We start from the raw sequence: 23,180 nt of genomic DNA, 5'->3' as shown, positions 1-23,180 counted from the left end.
TCATGGCCCCTTGCTGTAGCTGGAGGATTTCTTCCCCCCACTCATCATATAGAGAGGTGGGGGCCTGCCTATACAGTTTGAGGGGTCACAATACCCTGGGGCTCCTGTAGCTCCCCTGGGACCAGAGGCACCTGGGCTACCGTTAACACCGTCTTTACCGGGAGCTCCATCTTTACCGTCCTTCCCGATGCCAGGGATGCCAGCCACACCTGAGAGACAAAGGATGAGGTTGATGATGGCAACAGTTACTGAACAACGCCTCCTCATGTCAATGTGTAACTGACTGGGTTCAAACCCAGGTCTCTTGAGCGACACCAGACTGTGTTAGCCCGCTGAGCTAAAGCATTGGCATAAACTTGAGGAGCTAAAATCTTCAGGTCTTAGGCAAGATAAGAATGGGGGGAGGGGGTGGTGTTACCTTGGGGGCCTGGCTCGCCTGGAGTTCCTGGGATTCCCACTCCGTTTTCTCCCTTATGTCCTGTATCTCCCTTTACACCAGCTTCACCTACAGAGAACAGGAAGACATTTCCTTTCACATGTTGTTCATTGACTGTCTGAAATGGGCTATTATCCCCACAAGAGGTATGTGTGTGTGTGTGTGTGTGTGTGTGTGTGTGTGTGTGTGTGTGTGTGTGTGTGTGTGTGTGTGTGTGTGTGTGTGTGTGTGAACAACAGGGATGCAATAAAAAAGAATTTAGCAGAGAGGGATTTAAGTGCTCTGTTGTCTGATTCAGCCCTCGATGTGAATGCTTGACTCAAGCCCACCTACAAAGAAAACACACTGTACAAGCACACTGTACAAGCTCTTTCAGAGCACTAAGCTACTGTACTGTGGAGACAATGTCTAACTATTTGTACTGTGTCTATACTTTTCAAGTTGCAGTTTCTATGTTCTCTACTGTACACAATGAAATGGGCATTTCCAAGATGGCCCAAGTATTCCATTGGAATTATCAGTTCTTTATACATTTCACCTTTATCTAGTAAGTTATTGATACATAATTCCCCATTATCTTTGAGCAGCTTTGAGTATCCACCTAGTCCTACCTTGTTTTCCAGGTGTGCCTGGTAACCCAAAGTATCCAGGTGGTCCCTTCATTCCCATCAGTCCTCTGGGACCGGCCTCTCCTGCAGGCCCTGCTGGGCCCGGGGGACCTGATTGGCCTGGAAGTCCTGTCATGCCAGGGGCCCCGATCGCTGCTGGTTTCTTTAGGACCTCTTTTTCTTAAACTCTGCTAAGTGTTCTAGATGGAGAGAATGATTCAAATGTCAGTTTAACAAAGCACCCTACGTGGCAGTCTGTCTTAAATCACTGTTACAGTGTATAAGCTACACAATATTCACATACCTTCAACAATTGCTGAGCATAGTTCGCGAAGTTGGATATCATTCACTTTAGGACCCTATTGGATTTGGAAGGGGAAAAAGTATATTAATGAACACCTGTGTGTTTTACAGTCTTCCTTCACTTGCTTGGAAGAAGGTACTTACAGGTAGGCCCCTAGGCCCAGTTTAAAGGCACTTACAGGTAGGCCTCTAGGCCCAGTTTAAAGGCACTTACAGGTAGGCCCCTAGGCCCAGTTTAAAGGTACTTACAGGTAGGCCTCTAGGCCCAGGTTAAAGGTACTTACAGGTAGGCCTCTGGGCCCAGGTTAAAGGTACTTACAGGTAGGCCTCTAGGCCCAGGTTAAAGGTACTTACAGGTAGGCCTCTAGGCCCAGGTTAAAGGTACTTACAGGTAGGCCTCTAGGCCCAGTTTAAAGGTACTTACAGGTAGGCCTCTGGGCCCAGGTTAAAGGTACTTATAGGTAGGCCTCTGGGCCCAGGTTAAAGGTACTTACAGGTAGGCCTCTGGGCCCAGGTTAAAGGTACTTACAGGTAGGCCTCTAGGCCCAGGTTAAAGGTACTTACAGGTAGGCCTCTAGGCCCAGGTTAAAGGTACTTACAGGTAGGCCTCTGGGCCCAGGTTAAAGGTACTTACAGGTAGTTCTCTAGGCCCAGGTTAAAGGTACTTAAAGGTAGTTCTCTAGGCCCAGGTTAAAGGCACTTACAGGTAGTTCTCTAGGCCCAGGTTAAAGGTACTTACAGGTAGGCCTCTAGGCCCAGGTTAAAGGTACTCACAGGTAGGCCTCTAGGCCCAGGTTAAAGGTACTCACAGGTAAGCCTCTAGGCCCAGGTAATCCATGTAACCCTCTCTCTCCCTCCAGACCATTGGCTCCCTGGGGACCGGTCAAACCCTCATGACCCGGCTGCCCTGGTCTACCATTTTCCCCGGTATATCCCCTCATGCCCTTCTCTCCAATCTAGAGGTTAGTGGACAACACAAATGTTAACTGTATACCATACAGCATTCAATTATTCCATAAACCAACCAACCAATCAACCAATCAAACAATCAACAAACCAATCAAACAAACAACCAACCAACCAACCAACCAACCAACCAATCAATCAATTAACCAACCAATCAACCAATCAATTAAACTGTAACATTGTTCTGTACCTCTCCTTTGATCCCAGGAACACCAGGAGGACCCTATAAAACAACAATAATCAACTGAATTAGGACCATTGTAATCACTACAAATACAGGGGAATACTAAAGCTAGAGCAGATGTATCTCTCAGTAGAACATATACCTGGTCTCCTTTGACTCCAGAATCGCCTGTAAGACCTGGATCACCCTGTGGAGAGAGGTAAGATTGTCAATACAGATAGTGTATCTTACAAAAGAATACTGTCTCATTGTTGACATGATATATGGTATTGACGTGAATCCATAGACTTACTTCACTTCCCTTTGGGCCAATGGGACCAATAGGACCCTAGGAACAAGACACAGGAAATTAGAAATCATTCAAACCCATTCATCTACAAACTGACAACTATTACCAAAACAATAGGCTACACATCAGGACTCACCTGGTCTCCCTTATATCCAGTGTGACCCTTCAGTCCCTTTTCACCAGTATCACCTTTGTCCCCTTTGTCACCCTGCATGCCTGTATCACCTGTGACCCCAACTGGTCCCTGCTTTCCGGTCTCGCCCTGGGGAGAGTGAAGCAGGATCAATAAGACTCACGGTTATTATTAAAGATACTCTAATAATTGTGGGTTGATGTGAGTTTAGCTATCAGCTCATTGTTACCATCAGATATGGATCGTTATTGATGAGCAATATGCATGACAATCATATTTGAATATATGAATAAAAAATGACTACTGTCATGTAGATTTAATAACAGACTATTATAAGCTGTTGAACTACAATAAAATGTTAAAAATTGTCAACTTACAGTAGCTCCCTTGTCTCCTGGTTTTCCATCTTCTCCTGCTGGTCCAGTTGCCCCCTAAACAAACAATATAGTCTTATTAAGCTCTTCAGCACCATCAGTAGAATATGGATCCACAGTCATGGCTAGCGGTGTTGAGTGATAGTAAACACTAAACTATTAAATTTGATACTCACTGTTTTCCCAGGAACTCCGATTGGTCCTACTGGTCCGTCAGCTCCTGTGTCACCCTGGACAAAAAGCATACTGTTTACAATAGACAACAGAAGGAATGAAATTGTACCCAAGATACGCACACACGCACACAGACACACACACGCACACAGACACACACACGCACACAGACACACACACGCACACAGACACACACACGCACACAGACACACACACGCACACAGACACACACACGCACGCACACAGACACACACACGCACACAGACACACACACGCACGCACACAGATACACACACGCACACAGACACACACACGCACACAGACACACACACAGACACACAAACACACACAGACACACACACGCACACAGACACACACACGCACACAGACACACATACGCACACAGACACACGCACGCACACAGACAAATAAATGCACACAGACACACACATGCACACAGACACACACATGCACACATTTTACCTTGGCACCTCCAGCTCCAACCAGCCCCTGCTTTCCTGGTAACCCCTGCAGAAAAAACACACAGGATATCCTCAGAATACCGTACAGTATATTGTTATTTTTTAGAGTATTACAACATATGGGATGGACTACTTCCTTGTTGTGTTGTTTCTGTTGATTCTGTTTCCCCTGCTATGTCCTCTGACCTGTGTAACCAGCCAGACAGGCGAGGATGGGACGGTTGTGGTTTCTGTATTGGATGTTTCCTTCTGCATGGCTGTTTGCTTCTAAATGTTTTATTAATCTGGTCTGCAGTGTGGTTTGACTGGAAGGCAACCAACCTCTCTATTGATTTTCATAGCTTTTGCTTTTCTTTTAATACCAACAAAACCTTGTAAGGCCATCTAATCTATAATTATATTAGTAGATTAATGATATTTATTTTAGACAAATGTCAAAGATTAATATTAGACTCACTGGAATTCCGACGATACCCCTGATTCCGACAGTCCCGGGAACGCCAGCTTCTCCCTGTTGGAAAGATGAAAGGTATGTTCACAGGATAACAGATTGATTGACAGATCTTTTAAGACTGGATATATTCTCTTTATTTAAACTATACTAACTAACTATACTAAACTCTATATATGTACAGCAGTCATAAAACGTTGACTGACCTTAGCTCCATCCACTCCATGGAGTCCATCCATGCCATCTGCCCCAGGAGTACCCTGTAATCACAGCATCATAATCACACTCAATCTAACTATACAACTAACACTACAAAAGGATCTCGCATCCATCTGATAACGTATTAGTAAGGAAATAAGATCAATTGATGTTGTATTGTATGTTTACTCACAGTGTCTCCTTTTGCACCAACAGGACCCTGCTCTCCTTGAGGACCGATGGCTCCCTGAGAAAATGCACATGCAATGAACCATGCAACAATTTAGGCAAACAGAAAGGCTTGGAACAAAACAATTTTTAGAAAGGCCAGTAAAAATGCTAGAGATACTGTAGAAGAGAGGAGATACTCACATCATCACCCTTTTCTCCCTCCAGACCCTGACGTCCACGAACGCCCTCCACACCCTAACAGAAAACAAGTGGTCACTACAGAACATAATGGCAGACATTTTGGAAAACACTGTTCAGTTCTAGGTAATATCAACCACAGTCTGTCCTCCAGTCATTGATAGAAAATGGCAGTTATAAGTGATTGAGTTGATTAAATTAGTAGTGCTTACAGGAGAACCCGGTGGTCCGGTGGGTCCTGGGATGCCGTTGAAACCAGGGGGACCCTGAGAGGAGGAGAAAACACGGATGGTGAGTTTAAGATCCTAAACGCTAAAGTAGAACATCAACAAGACTTGTAGTAAATATAGTTTGAAACCCTTACCCTGTCTCCCTTATCTCCAGGACTACCAGGAAAACCAATAGGACCTCTTTGTCCCTGGAATGTATTACAGATGTTAAAATGAATAATATTTGATATGATTCACAGTGATGCACAGCAAAAACATTAAACAGTTATAAATGGCTGGTTGTATGACCAATTTCCACTTGAAGCAGAAATCCTATGTACCATCTCTGAATATGCAGATACTAATTTTTTGCTTTAGGCAGAAATCCTTTGTAACATTTTAGTATGCTCAAGATACACAATTTCCAATTGAGGCAGAAATCCTGTGTAACATGTTGGTATGCTCATTACCTATGTTCTGCTTGGAACAGGAAGAAATAGGTATACAAATGACAAAACGAGTGACTGGGACTTTCGTTATCAGACAGTGAAGTAGAATATCAGCCTGGATATGTTGGTATCGTTCAGAGCAAGGAAGGTTCTTACATCATCTCCCATCTTGCCTGGTAGGCCCTGCACCCCAGATGGTCCTGGCTCGCCCTGTGGATTAGCAACATAGGAAAAACACAAATACTCACATGTAGTGATTTGTAAGCTTGAACAATCATCCTAACCACCCAATGTACTTAAGCACAATGTCAAACATCACACTTCTTCACTAAACATCAGAATTGATTGCTTGTCATACCTTTTGTCCAGCTTCCCCTGCAGCTCCATTATCACCTGGTATTCCCTTGTGTCCCTGGAAATGACATAGCAATCCAGTTTAGACTGAATGTCATCTACTATCAGAAGCTCTACACATTGGTGGTTCATACAGTGATTTTCCCCCTACAATGTAAAGTGCTTTGAGCATCTGGAAAAGCCATACATCAATCCATTAAATTATCAGATACTGGTATCTGAGAGAAAACCAATGGCCACCATGTTGTGAATAATGATAAGGGCTCTGTTGCCCAAAGCCAGGTATGTATTAATTCAGTGTCTGTCATTAAGATTCCTCACCTTCATCCCTGGTAGCCCTGGGTTTCCCTGTGGTCCAGCTGGACAGGCAGCAGGGCACTGCAGACAAACATAGACAGACACAGATATAACATTATCACTACACCTGCAGAGGGCTCACCTCCTATTCAATAGCCACTGACCAAAGAACACTATAGCTACCAATTTTCCACATGCAGGTTTGTTAAAATTAAATGACAGCAACAACAACAGTTTCTAAAGGAAGTGTGAATTAAGCTGAAGTGTAGTTATTACAACAACATTAGGCTCTGAACCACCTAGTCCCACCCTCTAGCAGACCCTCTGAAATATGATAAAAAGAGACTCACATCTTCCCCACTCCCCTCAGCTTTGCCAGCCCCAGGTGGTCCCTTAAAGACAACAGAGTGAGTGACACAGTACATATCTCTATGGAGTGACATCTAAAACCGAGTTTAGATGTCCACAAACACTACAGCAAATATCTCCAGTGTTTGAGGCTGTGCAATCAACATCCAGTAATGCAGAACTGATACTGATTATCACTCTGCATCAGGGTTAAGATGCCACCCTAAAAGTCAGAGAGAACTCTTATGACAATATTGATAAAATAAATACTTAGGTTAATGGGAAAAACCAAAGAGACATAACCACAATAGAGAGGAACATAGGTCAAGACTCCAAGTCGGGAAAACAGAGATCAATTCACACAGAGATGATACAGATGTTGAATTCACCAATTTCAGGTTAGAGCCAGAAGTCAGAGGTTAGCATCAGTACTTACCACAGGTCCAGGTGGTCCTGGTAGACCAGCAGGACCAGGGAGACCCAGACCACCTCTAGGCCCAGGGGGACCCTGATAACAACATGGACAGTTACATTTAGACATGAAACACACAGAGAATGTCCTAATAGACACTGAAAAGTCTGACATATCAGTAATGTATGTTACAAAATGGTCCACAGACTATCAAAAGGACCAATGATAAAGTAGCACTATGACTGCTATGACACACAGTGCAGAATGCAGAACATATCCTGTATGTTTTTATTGCTGGATGTGTTCTGTTTAATCAGTCATTTACTATAGTTGTGTAGGATGTGATCCTTATTTGAACACTGACCTCAGGCCCAATGTTCCCCTCATCTCCTGGAGTTCCTGCTTTCCCAGGTGGGCCCTGTAGGAGCGACATACACAAGTTATACGATTATTCTATAGCCCGTTAGTAGGACTCGATTAAAAAACTGTATGCTGTATTAATGCTGTTTAGAACATGGGGTGAAGATTATCTAAAGATGTTGAAGAGTGTGTAGGACATACGGGGGGTCCAGCTGTCTCAGGTCCCTGGGAAATGAGAGAAAAGAACAATCAGATAAATCATATTATTTAGCTATAGAAATGAAGTGTTCTGACATGTTCCATGGCTTGATGGCTATACATATCAGCAAAATATTCCCATATATATATATACGATGCTCTAAAGATAGTGGATACTTACGGGAGAACCTGCTGGCCCAGGAAAACCTTGAAGTCCCTGTTATTAGACACAGAACAGTCAAATATTAGTTAACATTGTCCCTGCTGTTACAGTTATTAGCAAAATATTGTTTCTTTAGTAGGTTCCGGGAAGAGAAATAACTCACTCTCTCGCCCACAGGTCCTCTTGGGCCCATTGAACCAGGTACTCCCTTCATTAAAAATAGGAGAAATCATTGATCTGGCCAAAGCTAATAAATAAGGTGATAGAGAACAACTCTTTCTTACTCCACAAGACAAAATAGAGGTTGAGTGTGTGACAGGTGGTGTGTGTGGTACAGGTTGATTGTGTGACAGGTGGTGTGTGTGGTACAGGTTGAGTGTGTGACAGGTGGTGTGTGTGGTACAGGTTGAGTGTGTGACAGAGGGTGTGTGTGGTACAGGTTGAGTGTGTGACAGAGGGTGTGTGTGGTACAGGTTGAGTGTGTGACAGGTGGTGTGTGTGGTACAGGTTGAGTGTGTGACAGAGGGTGTGTGTGGTACAGGTTGAGTGTGTGACAGGTGGTGTGTGTGGTACAGGTTGAGTGTGTGACAGGTGGTGTGTGTGGTACAGGTTGAGTGTGTGACAGGTGGTGTGTGTGGTACAGGTTGAGTGTGTGACAGGTGGTGTGTGTGGTACAGGTTGAGTGTGTGACAGGTGGTGTGTGTGGTACAGGTTGAGTGTGTGACAGGTGGTGTGTGTGGTACAGGTTGAGTGTGTGACAGGTGGTGTGTGTGGTACAGGTTGAGTGTGTGACAGAGGGTGTGTGTGGTACAGTAGGAGGTAGTGATCCTTACAGCAGCTCCTGGTAGGCCAGGCAGGCCTCTCTGTCCAGGCAGACCGATCTCCCCCTTGTCCCCTTTGACGCCCTGAGTTACAGACACAACAGATGGCTGAGTTACAGACACAACAGATGGCTGAGTTACGGACACAATAGATGGCTGAGTTACAGACACAACCAAAGCCATATATAGCAGACCCAACCAAAGCTAAGTATTGCTCTGTCCACAAAAAAATCTGACAAACAGCTTTATCATCTGTCTGCATCGCTCGTCGCCGTTGCTAAGATACTCCATGGCATTGCCAGTCAGCGTTTAATCAACGAAAGATGTGCAATTCTCATGAGTACAGACAGAGAGAGAGAGATAAAGGGAAGACAGGGTGGAGTAGAGAACACTGATCTATTTTTTGCAGCTAAATTGATTGTAAGTAATGACATAGGTTGAGCTACAGGATGGCAACAAAGAGTAAAATAAATATTTAGAGAATGAAACACGTTTAATAATATGACATCTCGTACTTACAAGAGCGCCAGCACTGCCAGGTGAACCTGGAAGGCCCTGCAAGAAAAAAGAAAGACATTGGTTATCCATTCTAGTCATTGAGAATAGAGAATTAAGAAAAGTGTGTACTGGCTGTCTAAGTTTGAGGCAATATCCAGCATGGATGCTATGGTTAATTTTTCATTCTAGTTTGGATGGGGTGGATAGACTTACATCTCTCCCGTCTCTGCCGTCCTCTCCGTGTGGCCCCCGGGGCCCCTCAGGGCCGGTGGGACCGGGAGGGCCAGGGACAGGCTTGGGGTCAGGCTGGAGGGAGAAGAGACAACACAGTCGATGAGTACATGAGAAGGAGTGAAGGCCACTCTGAGGGGAGTGGAGAAATGTCTTACTCCAGCCAGAGTTTGATTGTGCCACTAAAGTAACAAAGCATCGAGGCAATTAGGCAACAGAGCATTGAAGTAGATTATTTGCCCCAAAAACACCAAGAAAAAAGAAGGTAGAAAAGATAAATACCTCAGCATTGGCATACATCTGAAGAAGCAAGAGAAATAAGAAACATGTAGAGTTAGTGAAGTAGTCACACCACCTTCACCCAAAGTGTCAGAAGAAGCTACAGCATTAGTCCAAAAACAATAGCTGTGAGCAGAGTCATATAGGATCTATCTATGGCTCTGGCTGTGAGCATATCATGCTGTCATTTACATACAGAACCCCATAGTAAACCTATAGTCCCTGTAGTATACTGCCCACCTGTACCATTTTAGTGTTGGCGTACTGAAAAGATACCAGTGTACGCAGAAAAGTTACCCTCAAAGCTAGAGGGAATAGACCATTGTCAAATAAAGACAGACTGGAGCTTTTCATTCTGCAGTCTATGGGACAATAGGTCTCTACCCACTCATAACAGCATGTACTCTAACCTACAACTCTGACCCGAGGAGTCAGACTTTAATGTGCTGCCACTTTATGAAATGTGTCTAGTCTAAATTGAGAGTGAGAGCTGGCAGTATTCTCTCTGTATAAACTTAACTGCTTATTTGACATATTTATTGTAATCATAGCACTCCTACAATAGTATAACAGGCCATCCTATCTCTTCACAATTTTGCAGGTGCAGATTCATAGAAGCCAGTTAGTGAAAGTTATGTTGCTGGTCAATATGAACCCAAAACCAATGCAAGTATAGACCAGGTGGAGCCAAGGTTGTTGTTGTTACCTCTGTGGCAGGCAGCTCCTGGCAGTTCTCTCTATTGGCTCTCTTTGGGTCGCAATGGATCAGCATCCACTGGAGTTCAAACTAGAATGAGACAATGGCATGATATTGATCATTTAACATAACATAGCATAGCATAGCATGGCATGGTTAAACATAACATAAAGTATCATAACATTTTTCAGCTTCAATCAAATATTTGTTTGATAGAGTCATATGACACTAAAACTATGCCTATGCTTGCTTATGGCACAGTTATTCTAGTTCTGTTTATGTTCTCTACGAGCTGAATGTGTTTAAAGCCTGCATTTTCCTCAAGGGAGATTTCCGAGTAGAGGAACATGATTTTGTGGCAGTGGAACCCCATTGAGCCGCAGTTCTGCTGTGGCAGCAGCACTTTAGAATTACAGCAATGCTCAGCACACATATAAACCCATACCCTCTATGGTTGAAGAGCTTCACAGACTCATATGATAACGCTTACTGTATAACAAAGCACCGCTGGGGAACCAACACCTTCTCAGCCTTAGCCTGATCCCAGATCTGTTTGTGCGGTCTTGCCAACTCCTATGGTTATTGTCATCTCAAACAACGACCAAAAGAGTTGGCAATACAGCACAATACAGCTATCCCTGCCCCACTCACCACAACAGAAGCATTAGCGTCAACGTCCAGCCTCCCAATAAGTGTATCTCCCTCTGTGTTCACTGGGCCTTTCCCCTTGATGGGCTTCTTGTCCACGGGCTGACAGTCCACATACAGGGTGACCTGGTCTCTCTCCACCCCAATCATCACCTGTAAGGATATGGTATAGGGTTACTGTTGTTGATCCTCAGGGGCCACCGTAATTCATCCGGAGACTGCTAGCTAAATAAACCAGTTTTGAAACTGCTAATTTTGTAATCAGTCATCACTAATTACATTGTACCAGGAGTAGGGTTGCACATTTCCAGTAACTTTCTCAAAATGTCCAGGCTTTCCAGGATTTCCCTCTTATTACCTCCTGATTCCGGGAATCTTCCATCTGAGATCTCTGGAAAAACTGGGAATTTTGGGATAGTTACTGAATTTTGCAATGCAAACCAGGAGTACCATCACTCATTCCATCACCTTGTGCCACTTGGTGTTGAACAACACAGATAGCCCTGGGAAGGTAACGGTCTGCAGGTTGCCGTCCTGGCCCATCAGGAAGTACTCCAGCGCTTGTTGGTCTCCGTTTAGCCTGAGCCCCGCCTGCTTCCAGCCGTCCTCGTCCACCACCTGCCACACGTTCCACACCTTGTTCACCGTGTTCTTGATCATACGGAACGTGACCATGACGGAGTACTCGTCAGGAAAACCCCGGGGGAAATTGAGCCTGGGTGAAGAAGAACAGAAGATGAAAATGAAGATAAAGATGGGTGGGAGAGGGAGGAGGAGAGGAAAGGGTTGATACAGGAAGGAGTCCTCAACAGGGAAGCCCCTAGGGACGTTCATCCTCAGTAGGAGAGGGATGGATGGACAGAGGAAAGGGTTCAAATGTATCTTTACAAAATCGTAATTTAGATGATTCTCATAAAGAATGCAGTTTAGTTAGAGTCATAGAGAAGAGGTCACAGAGGGCGACGTTTCTCAGCGGGTAAAAAAGCAGCTTTCCATCACATACACACAGTTTGGTTCTAGGATTTCAGAACTCTGATGGCGGCTAATGTCAAAGACACTCCATCATCATCACAAAGCATCACACACAGCGATTCAGTTCCCTTCCCGCTCCTCACGCCCACGATAACATTCTGAATGGAGACATCAATCAAACCCTAACACTTTTATGTTCAAAGCTCTCCAGTCCTCTCTCTTTCTCTCTCTCTATCCCTCATCTCTCCCTGTCTCTAATGCATGATGCATGCATAACGCAACAGTTACAATTACTCCAAAGGAACAATAAGGCCCCTCAAACCCATCAAACCTTTCTGTTTTAAACAGAAGCAGAGCCCCAGTGGCTCTGATCAACAGATCAACTAAGCAGTCGACCCGTCTCAGTTTCTAACACTCATTATAATCTAAAAGGGAAAACTGATCCTAGAGCAGCACTCCTACTTAACGCTTTAGAAATACGAGCCCTGGGGTTTTAACTAGCCATGCCAAAGGCTCCATAGGTGGTGCCTTAATGGGTGGGAGCTGCAGAGCTGCAGTCAGCTTGTAAATAGATCAAGACAAGGCAATAAAAAAGGAGTTTCCTGTAACCCAATAAAACAAATGAAGACCACTCTCTCTAACGTTCCTGCTGTGTGCCTGTGTGTCTGTGTATGTGTGTGTGTGTGTGTGTTAAGTGCACCTTGGGAGAAAGTCTCTCACAGCCTAGGCCAGGGTTTGATGTGTGTTGTGTTGTAGGCCTCTATCCCCTGCAGTGGTAAGGGCACAGGAATCGGAAATCAACCTTTCTGATGACAGACTTCAAAGCCCAGACAGACTGGACACTGGACTCCAAGGGATACATGTTTTTGTGATTAGTGTCGCGTTGTCCTGAGTGGCATGAGGCAGACTGGAAGGTGTCAGTATGTTACATGACAGAATGTGAAAACAGGCCCACCACATTAGCCATACCAGACCAGCAGTGAAACACTAGAAGACAGGTTAAGTTATGTAAAAAGGTAACCACTTAGCAACAACTTCTAGCCTATTAAGCAATGTGCAATCAGTCTAAGCTGAAAATGGCAGATTGTGTAGTGGTTTTAGATCAAACAAATTACAGGATACAGCACCAGGCTAGACGATCCCCACACATTCACTGCTTGATCTAGACAAGACACACACACACACTAAAATATTAATAAAACTACAACTAAGAATGCAGCATGATTAAATGTGTCTCTGTGTTTCCAGGAGGAGATATTTCGGGGGGGGGGGGGGGGGGGGGTTCCCCCCTCGTCGCCAAGAGATGCCAAATAGGTTCAGACATGTTGTTCTGTGCCAATTACAAGCTGTTTCACAGTGTGATAACACCTGTATGGAACCTGTAATAATACAACACCTGCATCGACCCAGGGGAAAGCATTTATTTGTGTATGTGTGCATGTGTGTGTGTGTGTGTTTAGCGATTATATGTGTGTTTCTCTTTCTGGTTTCTTCATTCTTTCTTTACCTGGTAGATATTTGAAAGCTGGCCTCTCTTATCAAACCATAATAATATAACACCTGCATCGACAAGCTCCAGCATTTTCTTTTTCTGTTTTTCCTTACCTGGTAGGAATCTGGAAGTTGGCCTCCCTATCGAGGCGGTACGCCACCTGGAGAGGAGTGGAGCCCTCCACCTTCCTTACCCCCTTCAGAGGAATAACATCCAACTGGAACTGGGTGATCAGATCAAACCCTAAAAGAGATTTAAACTGATTTTCAGATATATCCTGTATCGTTCAGAATGAATGACATGTTACATTACTATACATATCTCTTGAATTATTCTGGTGAAGTATATGTTATATACTGTGTTCCAGAAGTACAAAAATAAAAATGATGCACATCTGACTGACAGGTACTGGACTTTTTTGTATCCTACACACAGTGTTATAAAAGTGCAAGGGCATATTTCTGGTTCACATTCTAGTTTGCAACAAGTCATGTAAAGTGGACATTTTGGAATTTCAGTGTTGTCCCACTTTACTATGTTTAACGGTTTATTCTTATTTAGTAATCTGTATGAAACACTGGGTGCAGTGATATGACTAGCATATTATTCTAATTAGTTGTTCTCTTGCTTGGGCTGGCAACACATAGTACAACATGTGCTTTGAAGGCAGCTAGTGCATCTGTTCCTACCAGGGCGCTGGTACACAATTAACATCTTAATGAGCTAGAATTGTTCCTACTAAAATCTGTCAGGCTTCAGCAGAATATTTTATGTGGCTCATTTGAAATCTAAAGGTGTCTCAAGTCATTAAGCATTTAGACAGCCCAGTTCACTAAGCAATCACAGCAGCTAGCTTAATTGTGACATTCTGTATTTCTGTAAACCAAGGCTGGTGGTTTTCTGGTCATTTAAAATGTAAGTCTTTGCTGTCTAGTGAAGAGAAAAACCACAGGGACTATAGTGTTGAACTCCCCCTTCTGACCTGGTGTCTTGAAGAGAGGTGATACTTGGTTACAGAAAGACATCTCATTACTACTGGCTCAGAGCTCCTGAGATATCTTGTAGTGTATGATACAACGTTGGGTATGTAGTATGTCTTCCAATGCAGGTCTCCTTTGATTACATCATAAACTATATCCACATCTCATGGTACAGGGCGCAAGCAAGCTGTGGCCAAAGTCAGACCGCAGTGGAAGCAAATTGTTGCTGCCTTATGTCCGACCAGGGATGAAGAGGACTAAGTTAGTACGCATATTCACATAGTCAATATTTCTAAAAGACAACATATGATTGTTAGTATCTACTGTATATTTTACCTGGAAGGTCATCTTGTCCATTTCTCATGGGAGGGCAGACAGCTGTGTCCCCATCTAACCTGTTGAGATCTAACTCTGATGGAAAACAAACAGAGACAGCAGCTTGGTTAGGATGTTTCTGTTCACAGCACCAACCAGACACCACAGGGGATTAAACAAGGTAAGAATGCCAATTCACCTTATGCTCATGATCCACACTGGATGCATTTTTAATGTTGGTTATTCTTAAAGCTGCAGCGTCTATATTTCTCAAGTTAATTACACAAGCACAAACTCAACAGCGTGTTTATTGTATTGAAAAGAATGGACACATACTTTGATGTGCTTTATATATGTTAGTATGGGATGACAGAGGTAATGTTGATGAATGTTGTAGTGTGACTGTGGATCGGATAAGGCCATATTGCCTTACATACCCTGTAAAGCCTGTAAAGAGACTAACGAAGGTCAGACTGACAGGTAAAACCTCTTTGTACCTGTGATTTATTGAGATGCAAGTCCCTCTGGGGACTAATGTAATAAGCTATGAATCATAAATCACACTATTGTGCTTTAATTTCTGCTTTCATCCTCAATGTTTTTCTTGGGCGATTGAGTGACCTATAATGGTCTTGTGTCTTTAGTCTTTGTTAATTTACTATAGCCTACATATCTGGCTGGAATTCTAAATTCTTAAGTCATTGGATGGGATTGATTGAAAAAGAAAGCTACTGCAATGTAACTTAAACCTGATGTGATTTTTTACATTTCCTTCTCAACTAAAACTTTAAGTGAACCTTGAAACTTGAAACAATGACAGCGGAAACATTTGATAATGTTTCATTAAAGAGCCTTGCTCTACTGTAGTAGTATCATCTCAATGTGAAGCTACTAAAGTGTTCCAGATTCAGAGAACAGATCTCCTCCGCTCCTCCTCCTGTTTTAAAGGAGGATGAAAACACCTTGCAGGGAAACTACGAAACAAAGATATGGAAGTAATGAAACAACACTGGGAGCCGGAGGGCCTCTATCCTCTACTCCCAGAGTCGATAACCTGAGTCAGCTTATTTGGATGTTCAGAGTGTGGAGGCAACACATCTGGAAGCCCCTATTGGCTCCACCATAACTGCTGAGTAGAGGGGATACTTTGGGGAGATGGTATTTATCCTGTGTATTTAGTGGCCATAAACACTTCTCTCACTGTGCAGTGTGGGCTGTAAGTAGTTAACGACTCCCTCTCCAACACCATGGATTGTGTCCCAAATGGCACCCTATTCCGTATATAGTGTACTACTTTTGACCAGATCCCTAAAGAAAAAAAATCCAGAAAATCACATTGTAGGATTTTTTATGAATTTATTTGCAAATTATGATGGAAAATAAGTATTTGGTCAATAACAAAAGTTTCTCAATACTTTGTTATATACCCTTTGTTGGCAATGACACAGGTCAAACGTTTTCTGTAAGTCTTCACAAGGTTTTCACTCACTGTTGCTGGTATTTTGGCCCATTCCTCCATGCAGATCTCCTCTAGAGCAGTGATGTTTTGGGGCTGTCGCTGGGCAACACGGACTTTCAACTCACTCCAAAGATTTTCTATGGGGTTGAGATCTGGAGACTGGCTAGGCCACTCCAGGACCTTGAAATGCTTCTTACGAAGCCACTCCTTCGTTGCCCGGGCGGTGTGTTTGGGATCATTGTCATGCTGAAAGACCCAGCCACGTTTCATCTTCAATGCCCTTGCTGATGGAAGGAGGTTTTCACTCAAAATCTCACGATACATGGCCCCATTCATTCTTTCCTTTACACAGATCAGTCGTCCTGGTCCCTTTGCAGAAAAACAGCCCCAAAGCATGATGTTTCCACCCCCATGCTTCACAGTAGGTATGGTGTTCTTTGGATGCAACTCAGCATTCTTTGTCCTCCAAACACGACGAGTTGAGTTTTGACCAAAATGTTCTATTTTGGTTTCATCTGACCATATGACATTCTCCCAATCCTCTTCTGGATCATCCAAATGCACTCTAGCAAACTTCAGACGGGCCTGGACATGTACTGGCTTAAGCAATGGGACACGTCTGGCACTGCAGGATTTGAGTCCCTGGCGGCGTAGTGTGTTACTGATGGTAGGCTTTGTTACTTTGGTCCCAGCTCTCTGCAGGTCATTCACTAGGTCCCCCCGTGTGGTTCTGGGATTTTTGCTCACCGTTCTTGTGATCATTTTGACCCCACGGGGTGAGATCTTGCGTGGAGCCCCAGATCGAGGGAGATTATCAGTGGTCTTGTATGTCTTCCATTTCCTAATAATTGCTCCCATAGTTGATTTCTTCAAACCAAGCTGCTTACCTATTGCAGATTCAGTCTTCCTAGCCTGGTGCAGGTCTACAATTTTGTTTCTGGTGTCCTTTGACAGCTCTTTGGTCTTGGCCATAGTGGAGTTTGGAGTGTGACTGTTTGAGGTTGTGGACAGGTGATAACAAGTTCAAACAGGTGCCATTAATACACGTAACGAGTGGAGGACAGAGGAGCCTCTTAAAGAAGAAGTTACAGGTCTGTGAGAGCCAGAAATCTTGCTTGTTTGTAGGTGACCAAATACTTATTTTCCACCATAATTTGCAAAGAAATTCATTAAAAATCCTACAATGTGATATTCTAGATTTTTTTTCCTCAATTTGTCTGTCATAGTTGACGTGTACCTATGATGGAAATTACAGGCCTCTCTCATCTTTTTAAGTGGGAGAACTTGCACAATTGGTGGCTGACTAAATACTTTTTTTCCCCCACTGTATGTGTTATTGTATCTCTCTGACAGCTCGGAAGAGAGGCTTATACAGATCTAGGATCTTAATTTGAGCCAGTTTGCTACAGAAGGAAAATAATGTGAATTATTATGTGGATTATAATTATTATAATTTATTTGTAGGGGTTGATACATTTTTTGTTAGGGCAAATCAAGTCTGACATTTGTAAGTGGAAATTACAAACTTTAGAAGCCTTTGTAAACCAAATATACACTACAACTTTGCATTTCCTGCTGTGCAGGAAAATGTCTTCAACAACAGGATGATCAAATTAAGATACGGCATCTATAACAATTAAGAAACTAGAGATTATCTGAATTAATTTTACAGACTAGTACATTACGCTACACTACGTCTGCTATTTCTGTCTTAATAATAGATTTGCATTTGTAATAAATGGAATGACCTGTGATAGTATTCTGAAACAACTTGTGTGTTTTGATACCAAAAAGAAAGTTAATTATCCATATCAAAAGTAGTTGTGCAAACAAACACCACATCCCAGTAGTACACCGTTATGAGGAAGTGATGTGCCCATCATGATCCTGGAGGCTTCTGGGTAACTTACGGCCGAGGGCAGGAGAGAGTAGCAGAGAGAGGAGGGCCATGCAGGTAGAGGGGTACAGCAACATTGCTGGGTGCCATGGTCGCTTCCTGAGGGAAGAGAGAAGAGAGAGAGAGAGAGAGAGAGAGAGAGAGAGAGAGAGAGAGAGAGAGAGAGAGAGAGAGAGAGAGAGAGAGAGAGAGAGAGAGAGAGAGAGAGAGGACAGCTCAGTCATCATGTCTTTGGCCTGAATTGATTAAGCTTTAGAGTAGTGACACATTAAAAGAGATTACAACTCACGTAGACACATCAATATTATCTGACAGAAGTGACATACAGTATGTGACATACTGATCTTTACTGTATTAATAATCACAATCAGTTTGATAGATCAAGATCTTATGACAACACAAACACAGAAACCCATCAATTTCTCCTTTGACAGGTAATGGGGGAAACTGTGTCATGATGACGTTCATAAGCAGTGCCAGACACAAGTGTACATCTATGCCAGACACAAGTGTACATCTATGCCAGACACGAGTGTACATCTATGCCAGACACGAGTGTACATCTATGCCATACACAAGTGTACATCTATGCCAGACACGAGTGTACATCTATGCCAGACACAAGTGTACATCTATGCCAGACACGAGTGTACATCTATGCCAGACACAAGTGTACATCTATGCAAGACACGAGTGTACATTGTCTAATACATTAGCTCAATGTCTGTCATTACTAAGTAGGCTTACAGAAATAGTAAATTAATAACTACACACAGTAAAGACAGACATTGTGTCGTAGAAAGCAGAAACAGAGAAAATAACTTTGGAGAGCAGGCCTCTGACAATTGTTGTCATACACAGGCCTACACCACAGGTGCTGTTGAGGGGAGGACTGCTCATAATAATGGCCTGAACGGAGTGAATGGAATGGTAATCTAAACACATGGAAACCATGTGTTTCATGTGTTTGATACCATTCCACCAATTCCGCTCCAGCCATTACCACAAGCCTGTCCTCCCCAATTAAGGTGCCACCAACCTCCTGTGGCTTACATATGAATGTGTACTACATAAAACAACAACATTGTGCTGTGTGTCCTCAGACCGCTCCACAGACAATTCTCTCTCTTTCCCTCCCCTGGCCTTGTTTTCCTCAACCCTCCACAGCCTCTTCATCAGCCCTATCAGAAGGCTGACAGGCAGGGTGATATGGAGTGATGGCCGAGGCACCAAGGCAGTGTGTGACGGCAGAGACAGTCTACATGGAGGTATTTTTTAGAAAGAGAGATGATCGGTGGCGTGTTAAAGCTGAGATCTGCATTAGGGGAAACAGCGCCACTGGCTGCCCCCAGGCGCATTTGTTTTGTTTATTAAACGGCAGTGAGGAGCTCTAGCATCAAGGTAAAAAAAATCATTGTTTGAAGTAACATCTTTATTGTTGTAATATCGCAAACGAACATGGCAGTTTCACCGCTATGGATTCCAACTTTAAGGAGACAGGGAGGATGGGAGAGAGAGGGGGGTGCTGTCAGAGAAATGACTAATGGCTTACTCAGCAAGGTCCCTACAGCGAAGGGAGGTAAGAGGCAGTTAGCCACTAACATATGCCCTTCACCATGGAGGATGCTGCCCAAATCACTACAGCCTGGCAGCCCTGCATCTCCCCATGCCCATCAATCTATCTACCAGCCTGTTAGCCAAGAACAGCCCTGGCCTTATAATGGTTATGGGGAGGGCTTTCACTGACAGGAACCCTGGACCACAGTACAGTACATCCACCAACACAAACTACAAGACTATCTGGAACAGGTAGCTTTTGTTTGCTTTACTGTGAAATAGCTCGTGTAGCTCAGTTGGTAGAGCATGGCGTTTGCAACGGCAGGGTTGTGGGTTTGTTTCCCACGGGGGGCCAGCATGAAAAAAAAAAAATTATGTATGCACTCACTAGTTGTGCAGAGTATGTATGCACTGGATAAGAGCGTCTGCTAAATGACTAAAATGTAAATGATTTTGCCCTGCACCACTAGTTGTGCAGAGCAGTTTTAGTGTGAGACATGAGAGTGAGGGGAAGGAGAGAGAGAGAAAGAGAGAGAGAGAGTGAGAGAGAATACAATGTAGCACTAATTGGGGTTAATTCACAACAAAGATGTCCTTGTACATTCCTTCTGGGCTTTTCAATTTGCATTGGTCCTTAGATCCAGTCTGATATTGTGACATACAGGAAAGGAAAGCTTAGTGTTCTTTGATGCCTTGTGTACCATAGACTCCCAACCCCTGGGGATAAACTGTCACAGCAAGCAATAGCATCAAAAATGTTCTGACACTGATGGTCTGGGAAAGCTTGACAGCGATCTTAACATCAGCTCTTGAGCTGCAGAAAATATCTTTGGAAAAGCAATTGTGTTTTGACTTTTTCCCATACTATGTTGTCAGACCACAGATGAAACTATAAAGCAAGCCAACAGGGCAACAACCTCAACAACTCTATTCTCAGGGGGAAATTCTAAATCAATATGCTGCATCTCAGCCAGAGTTTCTAGTCTATACTACTGTGTCGTGAAAGTAAGGTCAAGGGCATTACTGATAAGAACAGAAACATCTTTAAGATTGCGCCTCTTTTATCTTTCATCGAGAGCAATTACAACTCAGTGATCAGTCATCACTCTCTCTGAGTGAAAAGCACAGTGTGTTATCTCCAGCATCCAGAGCTTGTTTGAATGTTTTCTGGCCTCCTCGCTGTGCCTCTGATGTCACCCATATGGCCTTGTCCCCAAGCGTCCCAGAGCCTGGACCGTGTAGTAAGCCTGCACTCTAGCTCTCCTGGCGTGACTTCTGTTGCTCTCATTTGTCTTAATTACACCAACTGGACCCTCATTCCAGTCTCTGCTGCTCAGCCTTACAAATTAAACCCTGCAGTATCACTCACTTGAATTAGTAAGTTAATCATTTGGTAGCATTCCCCAGACAAAGCTTTAGGTCAAAAGTGTGTGTGTGTGAGTGTGTGCCACTCTCATTGCCACAGGGGGTCAAAAGGTGACAGGCCAGCATGCACGCACTGACACACACACAGGCAAGCAGGCACACACACACCACATGGCAGTGTCTGTGTGACAGAGGCTATTCGAGAGGCCAGATGGATCTTTAACAGAGCTCTAAACCATGATAAAGACACAGTTAACCAGCCCACTGGAGAGGTAAGAAGGAGAGGAAGCCTGGTTCTTAAGGCTTAACAGCCGTTTTAATTCCCACAAAACAAGGTTTATAGTCTATGTGTGAGTGTGTGTGTGTGTGTGTGTGTGTGTGTGAGTGTGGGCCAGATTATAAAGCTGTGTTATCTCAATCTTGGCCTCTGGCCATGGAGCTTCTATAATCCATGCAGAGCTAAATATTATAATGTTACTGCACCAGCATGCAATATCACTGGTTAATTTCAAGGCTGTATAAATATTTCCAATTTCTAATAAAAGGTACTGTATGTGTAAGGACTTTTTTCTTATATAATATTTCGTCATTATTCTGAGTCAATGGCTCAGGGGAATCTGATGATTTTACTTTTTTTTTTTTATGTATCAGTGATGAAAAGAGTGGATTCCTACCAAGCAATGTTTCCCAAATCTCTCCTCTAGTACCCCCAGACATTCCATTTATTTGATATATTCCAGTTGTAGCACACCTGATTCAACTAGTCAACTAATCACCAAGCATTTCATTACAGGATTTGAATCATGTAATCTGGTTCTGGAATACATCAACTCTGACCTCATGATTTTCCCACACCAAGGTCACACTCAAGTGGATCACAAAAATGTCCCAATCCACCCAGATATTACCACTTCCACATATAAATAATGACATAATACATGTATCATTCAAAAAGCTCTTACCTTGTCAAGACAGCACAGTGGTGCTCCATGTTTTACTCCCGTCTAGGAGCGAGGGGCGACGCAGGGCTTTAAGAGCAGACAGACAGATAGACAGACAGAAAGCAGTGGGTGAGGTAGAGGAGCAGAAGGGGCCACAGACATGAACCTTAGCTTATTTCCCCCTGAAGCTCAGTCCTGGTGCTGGGAGAGCATGGTGAGGACTGACTGGTGGGACCAGGGCTGGGGATGCTCAAACTGGGGCTGAAGACACATAAAACCTGCTTCAATGGATTCCCATTGGACAGGGGCTATTCAGGAGGTGGCGACTAGGTTTTATTACCAACACTTAAAAGACATGTTGGAGGCCTCTAGGCCTTCCCTTCCTCCTGTTACACCTTTTCCTCTCCTCCCTCCCTCTCTCTCTCTCCTTCACTGTGCCCCATAATGATATGTGTTGGCTGTGTGTAATTCTGTTAATAATTACGTTGCAGGTTAGGGATAGGGATGCCCTAGGAGAGTGTAGAGTGATGGAGGAATGAGGATTTCATAATCGTGTAGGTCCTTTACTGTACCCGAAGAATGCCTCTATAGTGTTGAGGTGAGGAAAGACCTGGTTTTTAATTTAAAGGTCCTGGTCCACACAGACAGGGTTGTTTGCTTGTACATGTTTTATGTAATGGAGTGTGTGATTGGCTTTTTAGAAGACTTGGTGATAGATATACTGTATGTTTAGCTGTTTGTTAAGTCCCAGGGAGAACTACAAAAGGTCTGTAAATGTAACATCACACAATAATAACCTATTATGTTTGTCACAATATTTTCTATTACATAGCTGTACATAAGTATATTGCATATCTGTCACGTGAAATTGATCCTAACTGATTCAAGTACTGTATGTTTAGTCATAACTACATAATAGTCAATCAAAAAACTAGCTATCCTATCAAGTATCAGAGAGATTCCTAACCTCAAAGCCAAGTTACATAGGCCCACTAGGCTAAAAATGTCCGCCCCTGCTGAGAGGAACTGTCTGGACTTTTACAACAACAAGTTTAGACTTTAGCTCAGCCTGTTGACACAGTCTTGTGGCACGCAGGAGATTTGGGTTTGAACTCAGTTGTTCAAACACAGAAGTTGTATCTATTGTTGTGTAATTCTACAATGTAAAATAGAAATACTCAAAACACCATGATTGCATAATAAAACCATGAAAAGTAGTGCACCTAACCTGAGATCTGGTGTTTGGAGGGTGTTTATATGTAAACCCAATG

General features: G+C 43.4%; 1 pseudogene across 1 annotated transcript; it reads right to left on the bottom strand.

Annotated features, from left to right (window-relative positions):
- Window positions 1-21,959, bottom strand: LOC311118023 (annotated as a pseudogene). Its single transcript has 38 exons — window positions 21,931-21,959; window positions 18,060-18,145; window positions 14,712-14,786; window positions 13,509-13,638; window positions 11,400-11,646; window positions 10,935-11,084; window positions 10,293-10,373; window positions 9,590-9,607; window positions 9,290-9,382; window positions 9,098-9,133; window positions 8,591-8,662; window positions 7,921-7,965; window positions 7,776-7,811; window positions 7,598-7,621; window positions 7,401-7,454; window positions 7,061-7,132; window positions 6,627-6,668; window positions 6,301-6,357; window positions 5,984-6,037; window positions 5,782-5,835; window positions 5,332-5,385; window positions 5,180-5,233; window positions 4,971-5,024; window positions 4,792-4,845; window positions 4,607-4,660; window positions 4,407-4,460; window positions 3,951-3,995; window positions 3,470-3,523; window positions 3,297-3,350; window positions 2,923-3,048; window positions 2,790-2,825; window positions 2,640-2,684; window positions 2,504-2,536; window positions 2,157-2,303; window positions 1,349-1,403; window positions 1,048-1,244; window positions 419-505; window positions 1-209 (listed from the first exon to the last, which is right to left on the bottom strand). The product of its transcript is annotated as an uncharacterized misc_RNA (transcript).
- Between the last annotated feature and the right edge of the window lie 1,221 nt (window positions 21,960-23,180).

Source organism: Coregonus lavaretus (assembly GCF_964263955.1).
Source record: "Coregonus lavaretus genome assembly, contig: HAP1_SCAFFOLD_2512, whole genome shotgun sequence".
NCBI lineage: Eukaryota > Metazoa > Chordata > Actinopteri > Salmoniformes > Salmonidae > Coregonus > Coregonus lavaretus.
The sequence above is the reverse complement of the archived record's forward strand: the minus strand, read 5'-3'. Positions and strand labels throughout refer to the sequence as shown.